Raw genomic sequence first — 7,185 nt, forward strand, 5'->3', positions numbered from 1 at the left:
AAACTACGCCCCCCACCCCACCCTTAAAATCAGGAGGGAGAGATTATATGTTGATTACAGGGTGGGTCCAGCACGTTTAATAGGGAAAGTAAAAATTTGAAAAGAAATAAAACAAGCTTTTAGAAGCTGATCTGTTGAGCGGGGCGATCCGCGTGCTGTGACGCTCGCGTGTGAAGGAGTCATTTCGGTACTTATTTTCTATACAAACTAAGATTTCTACAAAGTCTTGCTAGCTTATCGTTCCACAATGTGGATTATTAGTGGACTTTGGCTCACGCCACTGAAAGGCCATTCGTTACAACAATAATGTAGCATCACGCATCTCAATCGCACAGGGTAGCGTAATCAAACTTCCCCTTAAACTATCATATCTAAGATGCGATTGGCATTATGAAAGTAGTAGTATGTACAGTTGGTCCAAAAACAAGTAATACCGACCTAGCTAGCTGTTAGTCGCATCCAGGTGGCACCGATCGCACATATCCACATGACATCATGGCATGATGTACATATATATTCGTATATATTTATAAAGAAAAAAATGGCCAGACCCAGGACAGAGGTGTGTGTGCGCCGGTTTGTGTGATGCTACCCATGTACAACGTACACGTATATGGCGGGTGAAGAGTAATATGACCATCATGCCCTTTCTTATGAAGAGGTATGGACTAATCTTAACCCTTGTGTTTTTTTTTTGGGGGGGGGGGGGGGGGGGGTACTGATGCAAAGGTGAAATGCTATATGCAAGTTATACAACACATAAGGTTCTAAATGAGCAATTTAAACTGCTTTTAATTCTTTTAGCAAACTTCTTTGCAGTACTTTCTAACTGCTCACGCAACCTCTGGTCTCTCATTTTTGTGCCAGAAAAGGCACGTTCTTTGAAGGGCGCTCAAATATTGCTGCTTCAATTTCTTTCAAATTAATAGATTCCTTCAATATTGTTGGCACACTTTCAGATATAGGTTCTAAAGTAGTGATCTAAACGCTCTTATATTACTTTACAGAGGGAGTACATTATGCTGGCACACTTCCAGATAAACTGCAATACCGTACTGAACTAACGGATGAGCTGCAGTGCTGCACTGAACCTAAAGGAGGGTGAGGAGAAACAATACCGTACTTGGGCATCCTCATCATGAATGCAGGAGTTTTTTCTCAGGAGAACAACAGCTAGCATGGTAGTCACCATTCTTGTTAGTTAGCTTAGGTCCAGTTTTCCGTTTACCTTGTTATGATGGTCTTTTATTTGTCAAGAATTGTCATCACTGTGTATGTTCTTTGGTCGTTACATTATGCGGCCTCACTTTTGCAAAAACTGCGTTCTCACACTGCATTTTGAAAAATAGCAGTCACCGGTGACCACCGTTGTTAGCTTATGTTCACTTTTCTTTTCACCTTCTATCGATGGTCTTTTGTCTGTCGACAATTGTCACTGTATGCCTGTTTCACCACTATGTATGGATGATCTTTCATTGATTATAAATAACCTTTCAACATGGTAATGCTGTTGAAGTTGGCATCTTGCTTGTTTGCACCAGAAAACTTACAGTTCTACAGAGTAAATAGCATAAAACTACTACTTTACAGGCTAGGGTTCCAAAAAACTACCACTTTTTAATTTTTCTCAGAAAGCTACCAGTCGAGCGGTCCGCTGTTTCAAAAAACCCCTAATATCCATTGCTTAAAAATTAAACCTGTTTATGACATGTTGGGCCCGCACCTAAACATTCTGTTTATTTGACTGTGTGTTTGACCGTTAGCCGACATGTGGGGCCCACGTGTCAGTGTCCGAAAAAAGCAATCAGGTCCTTGGAAGTTCTCAAAAAAAGCAATCAGGTCCCATATCCAGAGGAGGCGCACACGCCATGGCTGGAGCTCGATCTCGAGCCTCTGCCTGGAACCGCGATGCCTGCTCCTCCGGGCCGACGCCGTGCACCTCCTGCGGCCGGCGAGCCGCACCAGCGGCGGCCGGATCCACGCCACCCCTCGCCTCTGGCCACCGCCCCGCCCCTCGCCTCTGGCCACCACCACGCCCTGCCTCGCCTCTGGCCGCCACCACGCCGCCCCTCGCTGGCGCCGACCACCACGCCTTGCCTCGCCTCTGGCCGCCGCCACCCCGCTCCTCGCCTGTGCCGACCACCACGCCGCCCCTCTCTTGTGGCCGCAGCCACGCCGCCCCTCGCCCATGGGTTGTGGCCGCCGCAACGCCCCCCCCCCTTGCCTGTGTGCGCCGGCGGCCACGCCCTGCCTCGCCTGCGCGGGCAGCCACCAAGAGCTCCGGCGAGCACCTCGACCATGGGGAGGCTGGGAGAGGGGATGGATGAAGAAGAAAGAGAAGAGGGAAAGAGAAGAGGAAGACGAAACTGACATGTGGGCCCCACATGTCAGCTAACGGTCAACACACGGTCAAATAAACGAAATGTTTAGGTGCGGGCCCGACATGTCATAAACAGGTTTAATTTTTAAGCAATGGATATTAGGGGTTTTTTGAAACAGCGGACCGCTCGACTGGTAGCTTTCTGAGAAAAATTAAAAAGTGGTAGTTTTTTAGAACCCTAACCTGTAAAGTAGTAGTTTTATGCTATTTACTCGGTTCTACATGATGGTTGGATCATATGGGTGTGAACTTAATTTTTGTTCAGTCTACACCCATGGAACTGGATTCGGAAAAAATGAACGCTCGTCCCCGAGGCCTAAACCGTGTAATGCTGCCACAGAAGAGACGACGGCGCCAACATTGGCCTCGTGCATCTGACTCTGAAGCACACTCACAGGCATGAAGTGTCCCCCTTCCTTTGTCGACAGTCGTGCGATCGCGTTCACATGAAAACACATCATCCATCCGTTCATTCATTAATTAAGAAGAAGAACCGACATTGCCATGATCTCACAAGAAAGAAAAGAACAGAGTGGAAGTTGCCTATTTACTTGCAGCTACACTTAGACCCACGTTGTTGTCCCTGAATCAATTAGGGATTCGGTTTAGAGGGAAGAGAACTGTTGATTGATCTAACGATTCACTGATCCTGCAACCACAACTGTTAATCAATTGATTGACATGAGATTAGCAGGCTCATGACTAACTCAGCTCTGCTCGGTAGTCTGTACAACACTAAATATTTTTAGACGATCCACAATCAATTGTAGCTGCCAAGTCCAAGACAGTAAGCTTTATCAGAGTTGAGTAGCTAACAACGTTAAGCCCGCGCATTCTGGAGGTGTCATCTGGATGGATATGTGCTGCATTTTGCATATCGTAGTGATCTGTTAAATTCTGCATTTTCTCTCAAGTCCTCTGCATCCCACATACCCAAGTTCATTCTTTCATTCATGAAAAAATAAGTTTGTTCTCTTGATATGGCACTGAGGATCAAATACTGTCAACTTATTCAGAAAGTTCTATACCTATCCTTTTTTCCAGCTAGTGCTTCCACTAGCATGCATGATCTGGACAATTAACTTACTAGCCGCACCATTATATGGAAGTTCTCTAGCTGCTCTTGCACTGATATTTATAGCAGCCATCTTCAGTTGATTGTTATCTCAACACGAATCCCTTAGTACTACTCAATGTTTCAAACTGTACTGGCATGAAGGTGCCAGTCTTATGAGATAGTTGTCAATTCTACTCTACATGGGAACTGAAAAATCATGATATGTTGTGTACTTCTTATTGTTGGCCACAAGTATCAGGGTTTTGGACGAAAGCTCATCTGTTACAAAGGGATTTCATTTTTTTGAACTTATTTGAACTCCATAGTTTTTCTGTGTTCAAATTACACCATTCAAAGCCACATCATCAATTTTCAACCCTTTCTGACTTCATTTGTTATTTTCCATGCATTTACTGATTATTTTGAGCTATAAGACCATGAAATTGAAAAGCACTACAAATGAACTCTGAAAAGGTTGAAAGTTGGCATGGTATCATAATTTCACCCACATAGCATGTGCAAGAAAGTAGAGAGGGTTACGGCAAAAACTGGATGCCCTTCATGTACAAAACGGACAATCTGTTTCGAAGTATCAGGATGTCATATGAAAAATCGTCTGTTACAAGGCATTTCAAATGAACTACGAAAAGGTTGAAAGTTGGCATGGTATCATCATAATAGTTGTGGAGAGAAAGTCTTCACTTTTTTTCCGCTTGTGTGCTTTGCTTATTGCGCCGTAACCATGGATAATCTTCATCGTTTACCAGGATGCTTGGGTCAGCCTTGACTTTGAAGGGAGGAATTTCATTAAATTTTTCATAATCTTCAGACATGTCTGTCTTGCCCTCCACTCCCACGATGTCCCTTTTTTCTGAAAGAACTATGTGGCGCTTTGTCTCATCGTATAATGTATTCGCTTCCTTATCTTTTCTGTTTCTCGGTTTGGTAGACATGTCCTTCACATAGATAACCTGTGCCACATCATTGGCTAGGACGAATGGTTCGTCAGTGTACCCAAGATTGTTCAGATCCATTGTTGTCATTCCGTACTGTGGGTCTACCTGTATCTCGCCTCCTGACAGATTGACCCATTTGCACTTAAACAAAGGGACCTTAAAATCATGTCCGTAGTCAAGTTCCCATATGTCCATTATGTAACCATAATATGTGTCCTTTCCCCTCTCGGTTGCTGCATCAAAGTGAACACCTCTGTTTTGGTTGGTGCTCTTTTGATCTTGGGCGATCGTGTAAAATGTATTCCCATTTATCTCTTATCCTTTGTAAGTCAATACGGTCGAAGATGGTCCTGGACAACGAGTACAGCTTATCACAAACAGTGTTGTCACTTCTGAGATGTGTTTCCAACCAACTGCTGAAAGTCCTAATGCGTTCACATGTAATCCAGTTGTCACACTGCTCCGGGTGTTTGGAGCGCAGAATTTTCTTGTGTTCATCGACATATGGGGTTACCAAGGTAGAGTTCTGTAGAACTGTGTAGTGTGCTTGAGACCAAGAATGCCCATCCCTCCATATTATTGAGTCCGCTCCTTGCGTGCCTTTTCCAATCAGTCTCCCATCATACCGCGATTTACTGAGACCTATCTACTTAAGGCCAGGAATGAAGTCAACACAAAACCCAATGACATCCTCTATTTGATGGCCCATGGAGATGCTTCCTTCTAGCCTAGCACGGTTACAGACATATTTCTTTAAGACTCCCATGAACCTCTCAAAGGGGAACATGTTGTGTTGAAATACGGGGCCAAGAATGACAATCTCGTCGACTAGATGAACTAGGACATGCGTCATGATATTGAAGAAGGATGGTGGCAACACCAGCTCGAAACTGACAAGACATTGCGCCACATCACTCCTTAGCCTTGGTATGATTTCTGGATCGATCACCTTCTGAGAGATTGCATTGAGGAATGCACATAGCTTCACAATGGCTAATCGGACGTTTTCTGGTAGAAGCCCCCTCAATGCAACCGGAAACAATTGCGTCATAATCACGTGGCAGCCATGAGACTTTAGGTTCTGGAACTTTTTCTCTGTAATATTTATTATTCCCTTTATATTCGACGAGAAGCCAGTCGGGACCTTCATACTGAGCAGGCATTCAAAAAATATTTCCTTCTCTTCTTTGGTAAGAGCGTAGCTGGCAGGACCTTCATACTGCTTTGGAAGCATGCCGTCTTTTTGTGCAAACGTTGCAGGTCCTCCCGTGCGTCAGGTTTATCTTTTGTCTTCCCATACACGCCCAAGAAGCCTAACAGGTTCACGCAAATGTTCTCCATCACGTGCATCACGTCGATTGAAGATCGTACCTCTAGCTGTTTCCAGTAGGGTAGGTCCCAAAATATAGATTTCTTCTTCCACATGGGTGCGCGTCCTTCAGCGTCATTCGGAACAGCTAGTCCGCCAGGACCCTTTCCAAATATTACATGTAAATCAGAGACCATAGCAAGTACGTGATCACCGGTACGCATGGCGGGCTTCTTTCGGTGATCTGCCTCACCTTTGAAATGCTTGCCTTTCTTTCGACATTGATGGTTGGTCGGGAGAAATCGACGATGGCCCAGGTACACATTCTTCCTGCATCTGTCCAGGTATATACTTTCGGTGTCAGCTAAACAGTGCATGCATGCGTGGTATCCCTTGTTTGTCTGTCCTGAAAGGTTATTGAGAGCGGGCCAATCATTGATGGTCATGAACAGCAACACCTTTAGGTCAAATTCTTCTCCCATGTGCTCATCCCACGCACGTACACCTGTTCCATTCCACAACTGTAAGAGTTCTTCAACTAATGGCCTTAGGTACACATCAATGTCGTTGCCGGGTTGCTTAGGGCCTTGGATGAGAATTGGCATCATAATGAACTTCCGCTTCATGCACATCCATGGAGGAAGGTTATACATACATAGAGTCACTGGCCAGGTGCTGTGATTGCTGCTCTGCTCCCCGAAAGGATTAATGCCATCCGCGCTTAAAGCAAACCATACATTCCTTGGGTCACTTGCAAACTCATCTCAGTACTTTCTCTCGATTTTTCTGCACTGCGACCCGTCAGCGGGTGCTCTCAACTTCCCGTCTTTCTTACAGTCCTCACTGTGCCATCGCATCAACTTGGCATGCTCTTTGTTTATGAACAGTCGTTTCAACCGTGGTATTATGGCCCTGTTTGGTTCGGCTGTGGATTTCTAAAAGCAGCTGTGAAAAATCTGTTGTAGAAAAGCAGTTGTGGAAAATTTGATGTGAAAAAGATGTAGGTCATTTGGCAAACCAGCTGATACAGCTTTTTCAGATTTTGGCCCGCAGCGGAATTAGATTTTGGAAAGCACGTCCTCGGCTGCTTCCGCTTTTGGTTCATTTTTTGGCAGCGGATTTCTGGAATCGGATTCTGCTGGGTTCTCCCTTTGGTTCAGATTCTGCTACGCGGCAGCGGAGTCCGTCAATAAAAGCTGAACCAAACAGGGCCTATAGGAGCATACCACATCACCTTCGCGGGAACCCTCTTCCTGCGGGGCTCGCCCTCAACATCACCAGGGGCATCTCGTCTGATCTTATACCACAATGCACCGCATACCGGGCATGCGTTCAAATCCTTGTACGCACCGCGGTAGAGGATGCAGTCATTAGGGCATGCCTGTATCTTCTCCACCTCCAATCCTAGAGGGCATGCAACCTTCTTTGCTGCGTACGTACTGTCGGGCAATTCGTTATCCTTTGGAAGCTTATTCTTCAATAT

Source organism: Triticum urartu, chromosome 7A (assembly GCF_056163025.1).
Source record: "Triticum urartu cultivar PI428250 chromosome 7A, HENAU_Tu73, whole genome shotgun sequence".
NCBI classification, from domain to species: Eukaryota; Viridiplantae; Streptophyta; class Magnoliopsida; order Poales; family Poaceae; genus Triticum; species Triticum urartu.